The 21,540-nt window shown below is 41.3% G+C and overlaps 1 protein-coding gene across 1 annotated transcript in view; it reads right to left on the reverse strand.

The window, feature by feature from the left end:
• Positions 1-532: 532 nt before the first annotated feature.
• Ndufs4 (NADH:ubiquinone oxidoreductase subunit S4) overlaps positions 533-21,540 on the reverse strand; it is a 122,291-nt gene continuing 101,283 nt past the window's right edge. The window contains exon 6 of the mRNA XM_036206896.1: positions 533-2,570. The gene's annotated coding sequence lies outside the window, so the exon portion shown is untranslated. The remainder of the gene's footprint in view (positions 2,571-21,540) is intronic.

Raw genomic sequence — 21,540 nt, forward strand, 5'->3', positions numbered from 1 at the left:
TTCAATTATTGTCTACAATAAAACTCTTTTCAGAAACTTGTTCAAGTTTGGGAGGTGAAAGACCAGGAAACCACTAGTAGTTCTCAGTGGCTATTGGTTGTTGCAGACCCTAGGGCCCTGAGTTACGTTCACCTGTGTCAAGAAGGCCTCTGCTGTACTCAATGACACTCCCCATACCTGTTCACTTTCATGGTGTGTGTTTTTAACACCCAGTCTGGGAGTTTGTGTGCTTTGTTTCCTTTTCCTTTTTAACCACCACACATCTTAGTCTTCACCCACTCTGTCCTTTGATTGAAGAATTTAAACCAAGTACATGTAAGGTAAGCATTGGTGGTAAGAGCTTGTGTGTTCCATTCATTTCTTCTGATTCCTGTATTGTCCTTTGGCTTTTACTTCCTCTTTGTTGTCTTATTTGGTGATTTGATTTTTTTGTATGTTCCCCCAAGTTTTTCTATTGTATAAGATTATATAATCATAAACCATTATGTATATGTATAACACACACACACACACACACACACACACACATCTCTTATGCATACCTCTTTATTTCTAAAATACCTGTAATAGTCAATTTTAGGTAGAAAGCAACTTCAGCCCTTCAGTCATTCTTATGACATACAAATTTACACTTTTTAATAATGTGTCTAAAATATTGTACCTATAGTGATTTTTAATATTTTTTTGTTAGGTATCTAGACACTAGCAGATTTTGGAAGGCCAGTGAAGATGGATTCCTCCGTCTTCACCAGCTTGTATAGCCGCAAATGGAATCTGGAGGACTCTGCTTGCTACTGGGACTTGGCCATCCTATATCAGCTGTCACTGCTGGTCCTATGGTACCTGTCACCACTTCCAAAGCAAATTAGAAAACAGAGATTAGAAGAGGGGAGAGTTTTACATCAGTGCTCAGGAAAACGGAACAGAGACTGTCTCAAAGCAAAGTAGTCCCCATTTTCCCAAAGGGAAGGATCTCAAGCATTTCATGGGGCGATGGGTGGAAGATGTCCATACTGGGCAGAGTCCCTTGTTCCTACATGGGCTGTTGTCTGAATCTGTCCTGCAGAGGCTTGCTCTGCAGGCTTGTTCACATCAGGCCCACTCCATATGTCCCCATTAACAATCAAATTTTCCGGGTATAAAGTAGTAGGTAAAGGAATTGGGAGCCATCACAATTGACCCTCCTCACAAGTTCAAATACCATGTAAGAAGAGGGAGAGAGCATTGCAGCTGCCCCTGAAAACTGCAGTTCTAAGTGAAAGTACAGCCACAGATGAGACAGAAACACAGGAAGGCAGAAGTCACAGGACTTCGTTGAATTCAGCCAAGGGAAGGTGATTTCCTCCTGCTAAAGCAAGACTTTTTTTTTTTTAGATGCATTTTGATTTTTGATGCAATTCTTTCTAATCTGCTAATCTGTTATATATTACTCATCAAAAGGATGAGATCCGAGTCTCGTCTCCAGCCCTGTGTAGAGACATGGGGTTCTGAGCTGGCTGGAAGGTCAAAAGTTTACTATGTAGCAGAAGGCCATACATACCATTATTTCTCCTTTAAGAGTCAACCCAAATGTCAGTCACCGAGACATATAACGCCACTCAGGAAAGATGTCTGGTCCGAGATTAGAAATAGTACAAAGCCTACTTAAACATGTAGATCCCTTTGGCCATTGTCCACCCACTCCACTTTATCTTGTAAAAACCCTACCTAGCTTCAGTCCTATGCTGCATGTGGAAGGGAGGTCAAGGGACGGCTGGAGTGACAGCCTGCTAAGGCTTCAGACATTCTGACTTTGTGTAGATACTGACTTTTGCCGGCGAGTTTTGCATCTTCGTGCATTTTTATGTTGAGAACTAACACTCCCTTGCTTCCTCTGCTGGGTATAAGCAGATGTAGTGAGGAATTCTCTTACTTTCCCTTGGGGAAAGTCTCTGCTGCCATCCATTTCAGGATTCAGGGCCTTCCTGTGAAGCAGTCTCGGTTGGCTGACCTCCCAGCCTTTCATCAGTTTGCATATATCGCCTAACTCTGCTGACCTGAAAGGTTTCTGGTGAGAAATCTGCTTGTAGTAGTATGGGGCTTTCTCTTACATGCAATGAGTCTTCTTTGTCATTGATTTCTGACAGTATATTTATTATTGTGTCTCCATGAAAACCTTATTTCAGTCCGCTTGGTGTACTCTGGGCTTTGTGTGTGTGTTCATTCCCTCCACAGGCTTTGACGTTTCCTTTCTTAAACTAGCTTCCCACCTTTCAGTTTTCAAGTCTCTCTAAATAGGCCTATGGCCTCTTGCTTTGCTTTTGGGGTTCTTAATCTCAGCAATAAAGTCATTTAAAAATGAACTTGAAAGGATGCTCAAGGACAATTTTATGAGAGTTTAAGAGAGTAAAACCAACAGGGCAGGCAAGCTGTAGGCTTTGGCAGCTGCCAGGAGAAGAGAACTGGAGGCGAGAGAAAGCCATGCAGTTGGCAACAGAAGTCTACAGGCAGCCATGTGACAGGAGAGCTTCCGAGCAAATGTGAAAGAGCCCAGAGTACCGCGGAAGGCATGCTCTGCTTTTGGTCAGTATCTGAAAGAGAATAACAAAAGTAAAGGTTATGCTTTTCTGAGTCCTAACCAGCACCATCATGCTCCCTGCGAGTGTCCCCCGCATCTGCACCTAAGGAAGTTGTTTCTGGGAAGGAAAGGGACATTATCTCATTAAGGGGATAATAATCCCTTCCATCCCCTTTTAGGCAGCCTGGAATGCCAGGTCTCCACCCTGGGCAAGAGATGGAACTTAGAACAAAGCCCAGACACCTTTTTCACCTTTTCATATAATTCGAATTCCATGATGAGAAAGCTGATGTTTGCATTTTCTAGTGTTACCAGGGGATGAGAGGCAGCGTCCGAAGCTCCAGTAGCCACAGGCCACTTTCTTCCTTTTTCTTCTGTGGGTCTGCTGTTGATATTCCCTATTACATCTTTATTTCAGTCATTATACTCTTCACCTCCAGAATTTCTGCTGGGTTCTTTCTAGTCACCTCTCTTTGCTCATGCATCATTTACACTTAGCTGTCTCTTTATATTCTCTTGCAAACTGAACCACTTTAAGATTGAATTCTTTGTCAGGCAGCTTGTAGATCTTTGTTACCTTATGGCCAACCACTGAAGCTACGTTCTGCTCATTGGTGCTGTCTTGTTAGTGTTGGTATGTTCCGTAAACATTGCTTTGCTATCTTTGTATTTGAAGAAGCAGGCCATTACCCTGTTCTGACTGGCTTGCCACTCAGCCCAATGTATGGATTCTAGGGGTCTTTCAGACCTTTTATATGAATGTGTCCACTTCATTCTTCTTGAGGAAACCAGGGCTGTATGCTTTCTCCCAATATGGCAAATTGAGGGTTGAGTACCTACCTGTTTATTTATCATAGAATGGTAGTCTGGGATTTTTAAAAATTTTGCATCATTTCTCAACTGCACAGAGTTAATATGGCTACTGGTACCCATGTATAGCACATACAGACAATGGGTAAGGGGTGGACACAGTGTTGGGGTTACTTGCCTACTTGGAGGGGTTCTATAGGTGAGGCTTCTATAGATGTTTAGGGAAGGCTCTTAGTGAGGTTCATAAGCCTGTGAACAGGATCAGTATTGGTTATCGAGATCACTATAGTATTTGCTATAAAACTCTGTTTGCCGTAGCCTCATTTCCTGCATGGTGAAAACAAATATTGAAATACCAAAAACAAATATTCTTGAGGTTGCACAAACAAATAGTAAGGTAAACGCCACTTTGAAGTTCATTTATTTTTGTAGAAAAGGTGTACCAGGAGCCACATTCACCTAGTTTTTATTCTAACGCAGGTGGTGGCTGAGCCTAGCCCCCATTGGCTGGGGTCTGGCCTCCAGTCTTCCTACTGGCTCATTTGTTTTAAAAGGACATGAAGGATGAGGGAATGGAGACAGCTGCTCCAAGCCATCACATTCCCAGAGTGTACAGGATCTTTTTATAAACACTTTTACCAGGTGGGGAGATTTATGAATATTGGTCCTTGGCAGGCTAGTTCCCTTTGATGGAAAAAAGAAAACTCTTCTTACAGGGGTGTGATCAAAGTGGGTCTCTTAGGCAGTGCTTTATAAAGTTTCACGCCTCTGGTCCTCCCACCCTGCCCTCACTTCTCGTGGCATGGAACCTGTGGTCCAGATCTGCAACATGTGATGGTGGTGGTGTAGGAGCCATCAGTCGCTGATGTAAGTTACAGATCCCTACTTGAAAAAAAAAAAAAGACAGATTTTCATGAAAAGTATCTTGATTTTTTTTTTGTATGCTCTTTACATAAACTTCTAAAACCCTTTTATATTTATCTAGCTACATTATCATTTTTTAAAGAGATGACCTGTCAAGGTTTTTATGTAGATATTTTGTAATTCTGTCTCATCAAATTTTATCCATCATGTTTTCAAATTGTTGATTTTCCAATTGCAGCATTTTCTCCAAATTTACCACTCAGTACTTGGTATTCTCCTTTGAAGCAAGAATTCTCTTTCCTCCTTTCTGTTCTTACTTTAGACAGGCTCTCACTATGTAGCCCTGGCTGGCCTGGAGTTTCCTGTGTCAACCAGGGTGGCCTTGGACTCACAGAGCTCTGCCTGCCTCTGCCTTCCGAAGGCTATAATGACAGGTGTGTATGACCATGCCTGGCTCCCCTTCCTGATCACTAGCTCTCCGTCATTCATTATCTCTGTTGTCAGTAATGAGTTCCCATTTTCCCCAACAGTAGGTTCATACTTGATTGTGATCACTCTTTTCGTTCACTTTGTCTAGGTTTAACCAGGAGTGGCCCCTTCAGTGATGTTTCCATATATTATTTTTAAGGATTTTTTGTTTTGTTTTTGTCTCATTATGTAGCTTTGGCTGTCCTGGGATGTGCCATGTATTCACAAGGCTGGCCTTGAATTCACAAGGAACCACCTGCCTCTGCCTCCTGAGTACTGTTAAAGATGTGTGCTACTAATGCAGGCTGTTTTGTTTGTTTGTTTGATGGCAAATTGAGATCTTTTTAGCTCATTTTGTACTCAGGCATTTTGGGGAGAGACCCAGCTAATTTCAGGGAGAGATGCTGTTATAGACTATGTTACTCAGAATTTCATTACTATAACAAGTAACTCCAAGGCAAACAATTTATAAGGAGAAAGGGATTGTTTGGGCTCACAGTTTTGTTTTGAGGGCTGTGTGAGATGGTAAGGGCAATGTAACAGAGCTGAATTGCTTACTCCATGGCAGAGACATGGAGAGGCGGGAAGAGACAAGTCCCTTCGAGCATCATCTGATGGGTGATGCATGGAGCTGTGAGGAAGCTAAAACTACTTCATCCATCGATGTTCCAAGGGACTCTTCCCCTGCAACACACTGCCTGGCCCAGGGGACTTTCCTTAGAAATCCCGGTGAAAGTACTCATTATCATGTAACACATTTCATACTCTTTCAAAACCAATAACCTGTGGATTATGCCAAGGTCTGTAAGTAGGCCTATATGGACCATTCATGCCCTCAGAGGTTCCATAGCCTTGACAGCTAAAAGCCCCAAGGAACATATTCCTTAGGTGCTTTTACAAGCACATGGTGGCTCAGGATCACTTAAAAAAAAAAAAAAAAAAGCTTGAAATTGTCTTGGAGGAAAGTATATATTCTTTACATCTCTGGTTGTGGGATAGCTATTGCTGTGGGTGATTGATTGATAAATAAAACATTGATTGGCCAGTAGCCAGGCAGGAAGTACAGGCAGAACTAGCAGAGAGGAGAATTGGGAGAACAGGAAAGCAGAGAGGAGGAGACATCAGCCTGCTGTTCATGGAGCATCATGTAAAGGCAGCAGGTAAAGCCACTGAACATGTGGCGACATACAGATGAACAGAAATGGGCTGAGTATAAGAGTAAGAGCTAGACAATGGTAGGCCTGAGCTAATGGCCGAGCAGTTTAAATAATATAAGCATCTGTATGTTTATTTTATAAGTGGGTTACAGGACTGCCCGGGCTTGGCGGGACCCGGAGAGAAAAACTCAAGCTACAAGCTATGGCTTACCCTTTCTTCCTTCCTTCTTTCCTTCTTTCCTTCCTCCCTCCCTCCCTCCCTTCCTCCCTCCCTCCCTCCCTCCCTCCCTTCCTCCCTCCCTCCCTCCCTTCCTTCCTTTCTTCTTTTCTTTCTTTTTTGTTGGCTTCTTTCTAATTGTGCTATACTTCTCTGGCTACCTTGATGTTCATTCTGAAGTCAAAATGAAAGTTTTCTACATCACCCAGGTTTATGGTCCCACTTCTCACTCTATGTCTCTGAGAGCCACTAGTACTGTCCAGGCTGATCTCAGCACACTCTGCTGCCTTGAAACCTCACCTTGCAGATAAACTATCCCTCAGCCTTTAAGTCAGCTCTCTTCAGCCGCATGTGGTTTTGGTATAACCTGGATAGCCTCTACCCAGTTCCCCAGTCTTCATTTTCATCAAGAGCCTTGTCAGCAGGATCCTTACTATTCATATTTATGCAAGCATTCTGTACTTGGGGTCCAACAGTCATCCATCAGGTTCAGCCCACAGGACTGTAGACATGTCTCTGGTTTGGCTGTCTACATCTTTTCACATTTCTAGTATAAACCACCTGTAAAGGCTCGATTCCATGTTGTTTCAAGTGTAGTTGGAGAAACAACAATCACTTATAAGGTTTTTTTTGGGGGGGGGGCGGGGATTCGATTTATTGTGTGTGTACATGTAGGTGAAGGTGCTACAGTGCATATGTGGATGTCAAGAGTACAACTTGCAGGAGTCAATCTCCTCTACCATGTGGGTCTCCAGGAGATAACTCAGGTTGTCAGGCTTGGTTGGCAAGTATCTTTACCTGTTGAGTTATCTTCCTGGCCCAAAGCTTTCTTCTTGATAACAATTTTCTGGTAGTCAGTGTCTTAGAGTTTTATTGTTATGAAGAGACACAATGACCACAGTAACTTTTATAAAGGAAAACATTTAATTGGTGGGTAGCTCACAGTTTCAGAGGTTTTAATCCATTATCACCATGTTGAGAAGCATGGCAGCATGCAGGCAGACATGGTGCTGGAGAAGGAGCTGAGAGTTCTACATCTTGATCCACAGGCAGCAGAAGGAGACTGCCACACTAGCTCTAGCTTGAGCTTTAAGACCTTAAGGTCCACCTCCCCAGTGACACATTTCCTCCAGCAAGGCCACACCTGCCCCAACAAGGCACCACTTACTAATAGTGCCACCCCCTATGAGTTTATGGGGGGCAGTTACATTCAAACTATCAGAGTATGTAAATGTGCTAATGTCTGAGCACATATAGATCTATACATGCATATATTATTTTAGATATCAGTTTGCTGTGATTATAATTCCCATTTCACCCCACAAAGGTTACTTTCACCATTCCATATTTGTATGGCTCTTAGTGAAAAAAATTGGCTTCCTCAAAATATCAGTATATTAATTATTAATCCTATTATGTTGTACATCCAACTTTGTTTCAGAATTTTGTTACTCATACCACTACATAAAGAAACCATACTGAGAAGGGAATTTAAGTATTTGTTTGAAGTGGTCTCCAACCATCCAACCCCATCTAATACCACAGATATAAGGGCAATTCTGTGTTCAAAGCAACTTGAGTGTGTTCTTCCTTCTATTTCACTGTGGTTCTGGCTTTCATTTATGATACACATGGGATCGATCATTCCTCTGTTTGCTTTATATTTTAGGACTTTTTCTTCTCATATTTGATTTACTTTTCTTTAAACATGTAGAATGTCAACATGCATACATGAGTCAAAACAACACAAAATTATCCATAGAGAGGTATCAGTCATCTCCAAATCCCTCTGTTTGGTTCTCATCCATCCCTTGGAGGTCAAGAATTACATTCATTGGTTTGTTTTTGCCTAGTTCCACAGAAAGTAGAAGTATATGTGTACCTATCTATATGTGTACATATATGTGGACGTCACACACAGCCATATACACCTGCTGTGTTGCACTTGTCTTTTTCCTACAGATCATTCCATATCAATTTGAAAAGCTTTTCTTACTTTTAAATAGGTGGGTAATACCCAGCCTATTGATAGTCTGTAATTCAATCATCCAACTTCTTTTTTTAAGGTTTTGTCTTTAACTGATATAACATTTATGGGGTCCAGTGTGCTATCTGACTACAGATAGAGTCTGTGAAATTATTGCATCATGCTGACTGACTACCACCTCACAGAGCTTCTAGTTATTTTTCAATATTTACTACAATAAATTTAACTAGTTACTTTGCTGTAAAGGAGAATACCAAAACTTATTCTTTTCTAGTTGTGACTTTGAGCTTGTTGATCAATCTGATTGACTAGCTTCCAGTATCTTTTATATTTAATTCTGCAGTCACTTTGTGTGTATGTGTATATAATTACATTTTAAATATATACATTAAATATATTTTAATATATAAAAATATATACATTTTATTGTTGGGGTTTTTAATATAAAAATATTTTATGAAGTAATATTTATCAATTCTTTTACTGTGTTTACCCTTTGAATCATAAATTTAAAAGCATTTAATTAAAGCTAATTCAAGCTTCAGCAAAGTTCACTCATGATTTCTTTTAAAAATTTGTATAACCACACCCTCTTTTTTTCTGTCAAGACCTTTCATCTGTTTGTAGTTTATTCTTGTGCATGTGTTGGGAGCCATGCAGCCTAGTCTTGGATCAGCATATGACTACAGGTTTCCTCAGGGCAAGGCACCTGTGGGAATGGACTCTCACTTGGCAAGGACTAGTGGTCCACAGGACAGCGTAGGAACTTGCAAAATTCGTGAAGCTTGCAGGCTCTTTTCTCTCTTCTATTGATGATTCTTTGGGTGGTTTTTAGTTTTACTTTGTCAGTCACACATGCAATAGCTGTAATTTTTCCTAGAAATTCTGTTCTTTCTGGAATATTTTCCCCTAAGATTCACCAGGGAGGGAGTTAATACTTCTCAAATCTCTTATTTGATTGCTAACTACAACTCCTAATCTTGGGAACTTTTCTGACACAACAGAGACAGTTAGGTACATATAAAAAAACAACACTTGGAACATTAACCATGTCTCACAGTTCTGGAAAGGAGAGCAGGGCATGTATACACAGAATAGGGAAAAAGCCTCAGGACTACACATAGTGCCAACTGTTGAGAGTAAGTTCTCTGGACATAGAATCATTGGTAGCATCTGGTATTCTCCAAAAGGAAAAATTAAAATGCAAAATGTTGGATGGGTAGATCCCTCTTTACCATACATAGGAGCTTATACTGGGGGAAGAAGTGTGTAGAGTGAGATGGGGAAACAATACTTTGTCCAAGTCTGCCTTTCACAGAGAGATTGAGACACGGGACCCTCTTGTAAAAAAGGAACTGTATAAAAGCATATCTTGGAGACATGGAAGAATTCTCTGGGTTTGAATATTGTGTCCATGTCTATTATTTCACTTTGTAACCACAAGTAGCTGTCAGCTGACATCAGTGCTGGGAGAGCAGGATTTGTCTGGCTCCATATTTAGTCCAGCCTGCAAACACACTGAACTCTGTGTCTAGAATAAGGTTATGTAGGGGGTAGAAGGTATATTTGGGGAAGCATAAAAGGGAACAATGGGGAGGCTTTCATAATGATCATGATGTAGTCCTTATTATGATGTATTTCTTAAAGTAAAAAATAGAAGCCAATAATAAAGCTGTTCATGTAATCCCAGCAAGAAAAACCCTAGCAAGAAAAACCCTGTTTAAGTATAAATAAAGATAGCCTGAGCTATTTGGGGCCACTTGAAGGTAATCCACTTGGTGGGTCACAAGTGGATTGCACTGATGCCCCTTCCCAGTCTCAGGGCCTGAACCTGAGCCGAGGCTGGACCCCAGCACACATGGTGCAATCAAACTTATCCTACCACCACCTGAAAGGCCACTCTTCCCTCCAAGTGTTGTGAATGGTGCCTCTATCGCACACTAATTTCTATATGTGATGGGTCTTTTGCTGAGTTTCCCAGTCTGTAGGATTGGTCCATCTATTCATGTTCCAGTGATGAACTGTATTTGTTAGAGCTTTGTGGTGTGCTTGAACAGTGTGACTCGCTTGGCCTGTGTGTGCCTTTCCTCTAGGGTCGAGGGAGGATGCAGTTAAAAAGGGATGGCTTGAACTTGGCAGTGATAGGTCAGAGAACGAACGGCCTTTTCAGGCTTTTTGACTTGCGTTTTCAGAGTCTTGCTTTTCATGCTCTTCCTTGGGAAACAGGGGTTGTGGCTTCTGTGATGCCCTGGGGGAGGAAAGGTGGGAAAGGACTAAGCAGGAGCCCTTGCTTCTGAGACACTTGCAACCTCCTTTGCTTCAAAGCATGCCATACTCTGGTTTTCATTCTCTGAGCCAGACAGCACCTAGTAATCTAGACATCTGTAGCTTTTGATCCTAAAGAGATTCTTTTCATTTAGGAGTTTTCTGTTGACTTTCTCTATTCTTCATTTCCCACCTCCTCTTCACATACCAGAAGCATTCCCCCAAGGGACTGTTTTGCCCTTCTTCTCTCTTCCTCATTATCCTTATTGCTGGATCACTGCACAGCCGAGGAGTCTTGGCTGCCTTGCTAAGGCCCAGACCCTGTTTCCTGTTGTCTGCCATGGATCTCCATCTGGATAGCTTATTGGATCTTGTGTTAAATGCAACTTGAAGTGAATTCATCTTCCCATGCATAGATTTGTAAACAGAAAACCAAATCACACCAAAAAGAAAAGGCTTCATCAAATGAGGTATGTTAAGAATTTTGTTTTGTTTTATATAACAATGGAAAACTAAAGAAGTATCTTATTTTCTGGTTTTTACAGATGCCAATTTTGAGATTTCTGCTGCCATTTCTTCATTTTGCCTTGTTTCACATGGAACGTTCTAATCATAGTAGTGTCACAGGAGATTTACTTGGATTCTGTTTATGAAGTCTATCAGTGAATTCTGTACCAAATTACCAAAAAATTCAGTTAACTTAGGACACAGTACTTTTTGAGGTCCTTTATAGAGTTACTTATTTGCTTGTTTATTTATTTATTTACTTACTTACTTATTTTGAGACAGGGTCCCTCTATATAGCTCTGACTATCCAGGAACTCACTATGTAGACCAGGCTGGCCTTGAACTCATAGAGATCTACCTGCCTCTGCCTCCTAAGTGCTGGGATTAAAGGTATAAATTTATTTCTAAAGACATACATACAAAAATATAAAGATATATTTATATATGTGCGCATATATAAAACTATATATAACATATATTTATAAAATTTAAAACCCTGTATATTGCTGGTGGTATCAGAGCAGTAATTTCATTCATCTGCCCACTCATCCATTAGCAGTTCCGGGGACCAAACTTGGGGTTTTACATGTTTGAGGCAAGCGCTCTAACCTCTTTTAAACCATTTTGTGTCTGCAGTGGGATACAACAAATGAGTAGCAAATATACTGGTAGTAGACACCAGAGGAGAGAGGAAGAACAGGAAAGACAAGAACCAGAGGAGAGTAACAGTAACAGTAAAGAATGACATCTACCTCTAGGTGGAGACACACCCTTGTCTCCTCCCACAAGAGTTAACCCAGTTGGGTAGGTCTAGGACTTGCCTAAGGGATCGCCTCTAGGAAGAGGTTTTCACATTAAGATAATGTACTTTTCTTCCCCAGAATTCCTTCCCCAGTACAGTCTCTAGAAACTATGAGGTTCGGTTGGATCTGCTTGCCTTTCTCAGAAAGATGTGACTTTTTTGTTTTTTGGTTTTTTGGTTTTTGTTTTTTGTTTTTGTTTTTATTTTTCTTTGCTCATTCATATGCTTCCCCTGGGACTTTAGGCTTCATTATTCTGTCTATAAAGCAACCCCCATACACACACCTCAGCCCATTCATCCCATACAGCTTCTTGTCTGCCACCGACTGGACTACTTAGCAACATGCCCTTTTCCCTCCTCCTCTTCCAGGCAGCTGCAGAGATAGCCTGCCCTGGACATTTTCTTCTACACTCTAGTGATACTATCCTTGGACTTCTGAGTTTCCTCCTCAGTTCTTTTATTAATGAGACTAAGAACCTTAGGGAGGACCATGATTTCCCTGGTATCAACAGGGCTGGAACCTGTTACTAAGTGTGTGTGTTTGTGTGTCTGTGAACTGTCTACTAGATGTGTCTTTAGATGTAACAATGTGAATTTATAAGACCTTAGTCTTGATGTCTACATCCTGCTCTCCACTGAAATGAATGCTGCTCCTTGGAGAAATGATTCTAGTTCTGAGGAGGGAATATGTACAGGAATGGAAAATGTTACAGAAATCAATGAAGTACTCAGATGAAGAGATATTAAGGGCACATGAGTCAGTTTGAAAGTGCTTGTAATGGCAGGACAGTAAGGAATATGAATCTATTAGTCAGTAGTAATTTACGTAACAACTATGACAGCGACAGCAAAAGCCTTGTTGGGCCAGTTAGTACATTTGAAATGAATGACAGAACAAGGAAATGACCACAGGCCAGGGAAATGGCTCAATTAGAACAGGGTGCAAACAAGACCTGAGTTTGAGCCCCAACAACTACATAACAGATTTATTGGGAAACTGGATCCATGCCCTTGGAAATGCCAACATTCATATTAGTAACACCATAACACATCAGTTTTAACATCAGCCATGTCTGATGACAGTGGCATGTGGTTTGAGGGGAGCTTTTGAGGACATACTTATTATAGAGAGAACCATCTCACCATAAATGGTGAACCTGATCTCATCACAAGGAAACAAGTAAAGAAATATAATTTTGGAATTCTACACAATGACCAACTTGGATTCTTAAATAATGTCCAATGATATGAAAGAAAAAGAGTTAATGATTTTTTAAAAACCATTAACAGGGAGGGGAGGCAGGAGAGATGGATGACTCAGCAGTTAAGAGCACTTCTAGAAGACCAGGCTTTGGCTCCTACCACCCACATGGTGGCCAACAACCATCTGTAACTCCAGTTCCAGGGGATCTGACACCCTCTTGTGGTCTCCGATGGTACTACATGCATGTGTTTTGTGTGTGTACACACACACACACACACACACACACACACACACACACACACACACTACAGGCAGAACTCATGCACACAAAATTAAAATCTTTAAAAAAAAAATAAAACAACAACAACAACAAAACTGGGCACGGTGGGACATGCCTTTAATTCCTGCACTGGGGAAGCAGAGACAGGCAGATCACTGAGTTCGAGGCCAGCCTGATCTACTGAGTGATTCCCAGGACAGCCAAGGCTATACAGAGAAACCCTGCCTCAAAAAACAAAACCAAACCAACCAAACAAAAAGATTCAATAGAAGTGTGAACTACTGGCTAGAGTATACTATAAATTCTACTCTTAAAGTATCATTAGGAAGAACAACCCTGCATCTGGGTGTGGTGGTGTGTACTCCTGTAATCCCAGCACTTGGGAGACTGAAGCAGAAGATCATAACTTTAAGGCCAGTCTGGGCTACTTAGGAAGACCCTTTCTAGCCCCTCTACCACCCTCAAAGAACAATATTAGGCAAAGTCACAATACTGAGTAAATGTTAATTTATCTTTATTGTGACACTGTTACTATAATGTAGAGATGAACACATTTCCCCCCAACCCCCGCCAGAAAGATGTATGAAACTCATTTCACTTAACTGTCCATCATCAGATGTTTCACCATTTTATGAAAAAACTTGGAGAAAATTCTGGTTAAAAAAAAATATGACTTTTAGATGAAGACAAAATATACTATTATAATACAGTTACCAAATATTATTATAATACACTTTGTTTTCAAATGAGCATTGCTTTTGTGCCCTCTTGACTGGACTGATTGGATAAGACATGCCTAGGAGATCTGAATTTACCTCTGAGGGCCTTTTGAAAGACCTCAGTTCATGAAGGCTCTCTGTAATGAACGGGTAATCCCGTGAGGGATTCATACTATGATGGCGATACTGGGAGATGGTGGATGGCAGGAGGTGGAGTCCAGCCTTGCTCATTCTCTGTGCTTTCTGGTTGCTATGGTTTGAGGTGCTTTCTCTGCTCTGCTGTTTGCATCGTGATCAACACCCCAGCTTCTGTCTGAAACCATGAGCCAAAATAAATCCTTTCTCCCTTCAGTTGATTCTGGCCAGAGAAAGAGGAGTAGTGAACGCTGCATGCCTCTCACCAATGGAAGCTCTCGCTAACCACCAAGTGGAGATGCTCCAGCTGCCTCTCCAGAGCTGTCCCCAACCCCAGCATTCACTTTCCTCAGCCCAGACCTACCACTCTAACAGTGGCAACAGTTTGTATTTATAGGTGATCAATTAAACCACAGCCAGAATCCAATTTTTCTTTGCAGCTTTGTGACTTAAAGTCATTTACAATTGAAATTTATCTCCAAAGAAATCTACTCTGTACTAATTATGTGATCTTTTTTCAGTGTTGGAGACTTTTTGAAAAATTATTTTTAAAATTATTTAGGACAAAACACAATTATATTTTTTAATAAATTAACTCTCAAATTAAAAAAAAAATAAGTACCTTGAGCATTCAGTATAATTTTCAGATGAGTGTTAACAACATTTTGAGTGATTATTTAAGCAAGGCAATGTGCTCTGAGCTAGCCTGTGAATGAGCTTGTTACAGATATTATTTGTAGTCCAGCTGAAGAGGTACCAGTTAGTTTATTACAATTTAAGTGCAAGAAACATTTTAAAAGGAAAAAAAATTCAAATGTTAAACAATGGAATGTAAACTGTTTGGAAATTAAGTATCATGTGGAAGAACAATGTCAATGGGACATGATACATTAAGGGAAAAAAGGGGGGTTGGCATTTAGTGCAATTTTCTTAGTTTTCAAATGTAAAATGCTATTATAATTTCATTTTATATAAGAAAAAAATCTATACAAGGGCATTAATCACCAGAATCAGCCCCTAGCTGTGCAGCAATTAGAGTAGTATATTTCACGTTCACATTCTTCTTTATAATTTTCTATATAGCATGCTATTCTAACACTTCTATAATCAGAGCATGTTCAAAGAAATAATTAACAATCCCAAGGGAGTAGAGTGCACAAAGTACCCAACAATCCCTCTCAGTTCTAGAAGATCAACTTCATAGGGCTAAAGAGGTCAGACATGTACTCTTAGAAAAGACAGCCACCCCCCATTCCTGCCCCCCAAACTACCTTGCATGGTATACAGGAAGTACAACCATTAGTTTATTAGTGATGAATAACTACCCTAGTTTTTTAATCTCTACCTTCTCCATTTTGGAAATATATAGAAAATTTTAACTTTATTGGAATCACCAAATTGGTATGTTGCTACTTGATTTGGATTCAGGTTCAGTCTATACTAAATAAAGACTCCATTGAAGAGTCAGGTGTTATCCTAACAGACCTACCTTTATATGTTACTTGGTCTTTTTTCCTTGCAACTTTCTTTCTTCCTTTTTTCTTCCTTTGTTCTATATATATATAGTGTTTTGGTTATTATGCGTTGTTTGGAATTTCTATTCTGGTCCAGTCTATTTGGTGTTCTGTATGCTTCTTGTACCTTAATAGGCAACACTTTCTTCGGGCCAGGGAAATTTTCTTCTATGATTTTGTTGAAAATATTTTCTGTGCTGTTGACCTAGGTTTCTTCTCCTCCTTCTATTCCTATTATTTATAGATTTGGTCTTTTTATAGTGTCCCAGATTTCCTGGATGTTTTGTGCTTGGGTTTTTTTAGACTTAACATTTTCTTTGACCAAGGCACTTCTCTCTTATCTTTGGTGCCCAACCATGTTCATTGTTCCTGTGTTCATAATAGTTAGATGCTGGAAGCGGCCTAGATGTCCTTCAGTGGATGAATGGGTAAAGAAAGCGTGGTACGTTTACAGAATGGAATATTACTCAGTTATTTGGAAAAAAAAATGAAATCATGAAATTTGCAGGTAAATGGATGGAGCTAGAAAAAAAATGATCCCAAGTGAGTGATCCAGAAAGATAAATGTGGTGTGTATTCACTTATATGTGGATGTTAGCTATTTAGTCTTTGATAAGCAAACTATATCTGTGTAACCACAGTGGTTAGGTACAAAGTAAAAGACTAACAGGAGAGAAGGATCTCCCTAGGAAGGCAAAATGGAGTAGATAGTTATGGATGAGTGAGGCAGGGACTGGAAGGGAGGGTCAGTCAGGGAGGGAGAGCCAAGAGGGGGCAATACAGTGAGGGACAGCTAAAACTATGTGCCATTTGAAGGGTCAAGTGGAAAACTATTACAGTAGAAGCATCCTAAAATATAGATGCATATGAAGGCAATATAAATGAAATTGCCTCCTCACTAGACCATATTCTTGACTTCTTTTCACTTAGCAATGTTGTTAGGTTGTTTTTTGTTTGTTTGTGGGTTTTTTTTTTTGTTTTTTGTTTTTTGTTTTTTGTTTTTGTTTTTGGTGGCAATCAGAGGGCTAAGGAATGCCACAAAGTCACAATGTACCCCCTCACAAGAGAGTTATTGGGGGTGGGAATGGAGTAATACAAAAAACTGCCCCTGAACAAAGATGGAAGAGAAAGAGCAGGTCATAAAGGCTTGGGCTTTATAAAGGGTATAGCAGACACACATAGGGAGAATGTGAGACTTGTAACAGTGGAGATGTTGGCACCTGGCAGCTGGTGATGACATGACCACTGGGGTTGGGTCACTGAAGGCAGACTAGGGGAGCATCTGCTTCTAGAATGTGGGTGGCTCTCAGTTTTCCAACATTCCTCCCTCTTGTTTATTATAAAAGGCAACGAAATAGGAAGGGGTGACCAGTGAGGCAGGACGGGGGCACCATCCTCTTTAGACTGCTTCCTGTTATCTGGGGCATCGGCATCTTCTGGGCACCTACCATCAGGACATATTCTTTAGTCACGAGTCTCCAGCTCTGTGGCTATGAGTTGTTAGCCTTGTAACAATAACTGGTTGTTTGGTTAGAGATTTTTTTGAATTTGTCATTTTAGAAACATAGAGAAGAAACTGATAAAGCAGGTTGCAATGAGTAAAAGCAGGAAAATGAGAAGGGAGTGGTCAGGAAGGGCAGTATCCAATTCCATATGGGGTTCTCAAAGGTCCAAGGGCTGGAGGCATAAAGTTGTTTCTTATGTTTTTTTTTTAGAGGTCTATTTGAAGTTGTTGGATTTTGCTTTTGACTACACCTGATTGGTTCACATAGAAGCAGCATTCTTCTTGGAGAAAGAGGTAAAGGCTGCCTTTTTCAGGTGTAGGGTGATCTAGTGCCCATTGGTTTTGGAGTACCATGGTTGCCAAGAAGTCCATTTGTCCTTGAAGGGTGAGTATGGTTTGGGATACCTGTTGGAGGTCCTGGATAAAATAGGAAGAAAACGGGGCTAGAAGGTTAGAGAGGTGGTCAGTCTTGCTGTTCCAGTGGCACCACCCACAGTTATTCCTGCGACAGTTATGAGTGGCAGGATTTAAAGTGCCCTTTTATTATGTCTGACAGCTACTGAGTCTACCACCAGAATCCGTAGGGGCTCTTCTCTATGTATCACTCCCAACTTGGGTAAGAGAAATATTAGCACACAAACACCTGATCAACTGGCGTGTTGGTGATGGTAGAGTACCACAAAGAATTGAGGTGCTGTGGATGGTAGGGTACTCAGGCTGAGGTGGGGTGTTGAGATTGAAAAATGTGTCCTGGATGATTTAAAGCAGTTTGCCATGCCAAAGAGAAAGGTAGGGAGTTGTGGCAATGCTGGACTCAGGACAGTTGGTGAATGGTGAGGTAAGGCTATTTGATGAGGTGACCAAGGTGGCTGTAAGTGGCCATTGTGAGCTAGTCCAGGAGGAACACACAGTCAGCAATCCCCAAAGTTGCCTGGTTGGGTGACACTAAGGAGCCGGTAGGCCAAGGTCAGGGTCTGAAGCAGGAGATGGGATGACAGATTGGTATTGTTTAGGAGAGAGGGTATTAAGGAGGTTGTGGTCTTGGAGGAGTGTTGAATCACCTCCTCTATCACTCCTATCCCCAGGGATTGAGTAATCAGGAGATATTTTCTCTGGGTTTGCATGTGCTTATGAGGTGCCATGGGTTGAAGAAGTAGTGGAACTTACTGGAAGCACCCATTTCCCACCTGAGATCCTATAGGTCCCTGACATGGAGGTAAAGGGCTCCATCTTGTCAATAGAAGAGGGAATTGGAGCGAGGATGCACATGTGGTATTGGCAAGACCAATATGGGCAGCCTCTGTATGTCTGGCCATTTACAATACCCTTCTGTCTGGTCATAGAGGAAGTGGGTGGAAAGGTCATGGGTTGAGGAAGGAAGGGTGCATACAGGGGTGATGGGAGTTTTAATTGGCACCTGAGAGCCTGAATGTGTTAGGGACCAAGATGTCAGGAACCAAACATGAACTATGGAAAAATACTAGCTAGGCCAGAGAACAAGTTATAAGACCACTGCCCTTCCCCAGAGCAGTAACACCTGTTTACTAACTGGAGGCTCCCAAAGATAAGACATTCCACAGTCAGGTGCCATGACAACCAAACATAAAGAACATTCCATGGTCAGGTAGCCTAGCAACAGAATAAATGGCCCCTGTCCAGTGACCTTAGCCAACATCTTGCAGTTGCACGATCTGCATGTCTCCCATGTTCTGCACCCCTTCCAAGTCCCTTCCCTGTAGTGGATAGCCAACCCAGCATTGGCCTGGAAGTTTCAACCCCCAATGAGGCTTCAGTAATGATCATGCCCACAAGGCGGGGCAGAGGAGGGAGTGGAAGACCGAGGATCAGGAGGAGGTGGCTCTCTTGGTTCGGGGACGCTGGACGCTGGAGGTAGACCAAGCAGAGTTCTCCAGAGAACACCGCCAGACTGTGCTATACCTTTGCCAGACCCTGCAACCTACCCCTTCATTTGTAAGTTACCCCATAAAATAAACCTCCCTTTTAACTACGTGGAGTGGCCTTAATAATTTCACCAATATCTGGCGCCCAACGTGGGGCACGAACCCACGACCCTGAGATTAAGAGTCTCATGCTCTACCGACTGAGCTATAGCAGCCTTTGCACTGTTATGAATTCTTATATGTTGATACAAATATAAACTTTTTATATTCCTATTTAAGATAATTTGTATATTGATACAAATACAGAACTATGTTTGTTATATTGTACACATATTTTTACTCTTATTTGAAATATTTGTATATTGATACAAATGTGAATTTATGTCTGTCATACTGTATGTATGTTCTACTTCTGTTTAAGATATTCTGTATACTGATTTAGGATTATTATCATATTGCATATTGCACTATACATTCCTACCTCTGTTAAAGATATTTTGTGTATTGTCACAATTTGAAGTCATTGTCCTTTTACTGTACATTTGCTTACAGACTGTTTGCCTTATTTATAGGAAGCCTTAGTCCTTAGGTTGTTTAGGTAGATGAGACTTACAGAGTTATTGTCACCTATGCTTGTCATCTCTATAATTATGTTAGTTAGGTTATCCAGATTTATAATACATAGGTCAGATGGACAGGTAATCTTCAAACACTTCATGGACCTAGAGAATATGGCATTTAAATAATTTAGAATTCTGTTGACGTGAGACATAATTGCTCCTGGCAGCACCAATTTGTTCCCGAGAGAATGTTGGGCTTCTAAGACATTTCCATTTGGAAGTTTATCTTCTTGGCACAAAATGGCCTACTGGGCAAAGAACTGCCCTTGCCTCAACTGCTGACAGTACAAATGCTGTCCTTTCTGGACAAGCGGGACACAAAGAAAGCGACCACCATACTTTGCCAAAGACAGGGTAAGATGGTCTTTCAGAATTCCTGCTTCTGAAAATGGTCTGTCAGATACTCTAGGCCTGTAGCCAATGTGATTGCACCAACGATACTGAGAAACATTAGGTGACTGTCTAGGCTGCTAGCTGTCTCTGTCTACTCTTGCAAGACTCCCGAAAGTTGCTTGCGTCCTTCTCCCATTTCTCAGGTATTATTATATTCCTTCTCAGGTCTTTGATGAGGTTGGAGATTAACACTTATAGTTACAACTTAGTATATATACATATATGCTGTGGATATCGCTCTGTGTAAAGAAAGTTCTGATTGGCCAGTGGCTAGGCAGGAAGGATAGGCGGGACAAGAGAGAAGAGAATTCTGGGAAGTAAAAGGCTGGAGAGAGACTCCGACAGCCGCCGCCATGAAAAGCAACATGTAAAGACACTGGTAAGCCACAAGCCATGTGGCAAAGTATAGACTAACAGAAATGGGTTAATTTAAGATAGAAGAAGCAGATAACAAGAAGCCTGCCACGGCCATACAGTTTCTAAACAATGTAAGTTTCTGTGTGCTTTCTTGGTTGGGTCTGAGCGACTGTGGGACTGGCGGGTAAGAGAGATTTGTCCTGACTCTGGGCCAGGCAGGAAAACTCTAACTACACATATATAATATCTTAGATTAAGTATTAGACTCAGGTTCTTTAGGATAGTACACCTTTTGGAATGATCCTTGTAACATGCCACCTACCCATGCCCTAGACTTCCCTGGATTTTACTATGTGTTTTTTGCTTGATATTGTTTGCACTTATTGTAATTCCAACCTATCTAAGTCATTATCCCTCATTACTCCTGGACAATATTTGATAACCATCTCTTTGTATATAGTCTTGTATTAGGTTAGAACTTTCTTATTTAGACAAAAGGGGGAGATGTAGTGGATAGCCAACCCAGCATTGGCCTGGAAGTTCCAACCCCCATTGAGGCTTCAGTAATGATCACGCCCACAAGGCGGGGCAGAGGAGGGAGTGGAAGACCGAGGATCAGGAGGAGGTGGCTCTCTTGGTTCGGGGACGCTGGACGCTGGACGCTGGAGGTAGACTGAGCAGAGTTCTCCAGAGAACACCGCCGGACTGTGCTATACCTTTGCCAGACCCTGCAACCTACCCCTTCATTTGTAAGTTACCCCATAAAATAAACCTCCCTTTTAACTACATGGAGTGGCCTTAATAATTTCACCAATACTTCCCCTTCCCTTCTTCCTGCCCCCTCCCCTCCTATGCTATTAAGCCTTGCGGAGGAAAATAAAATTTGCAGCTTGATCAGAATCCTGTCTTGCTGTCATCCCTTTGTGTCCCCTGTTTCTTTCATTTGCTCCCACAGGTGGGTCACCCCCATTGAAACCCCGCTGGCCGGGGCAACAATGGAACAATTACCCAATGCTATGTGGAAGGACTGTTGCTAGAAGTGGGATTTTGTGAACCTTGAATCTCCATATGTAAGAGTTGCCCTGGAAAGCAGCAGATAAGAGGGAAAGAAGCAAAAACCTATGTGTAGTTGAATTTTTCTTTGGGCCACCAGCTCACAAATAACTACACAAGACTTATTATTAATTATGAAAGTTTGGCGTTAGCGTAGACTTGTCCCATTAGCTCTGGTAATTTCAAGCCCCATTTATTTTAATCTATGTTCTGTCATGTGGCTCGT

Source organism: Onychomys torridus, chromosome 15 (assembly GCF_903995425.1).
Source record: "Onychomys torridus chromosome 15, mOncTor1.1, whole genome shotgun sequence".
Taxonomy (NCBI): Eukaryota; Metazoa; Chordata; class Mammalia; order Rodentia; family Cricetidae; genus Onychomys; species Onychomys torridus.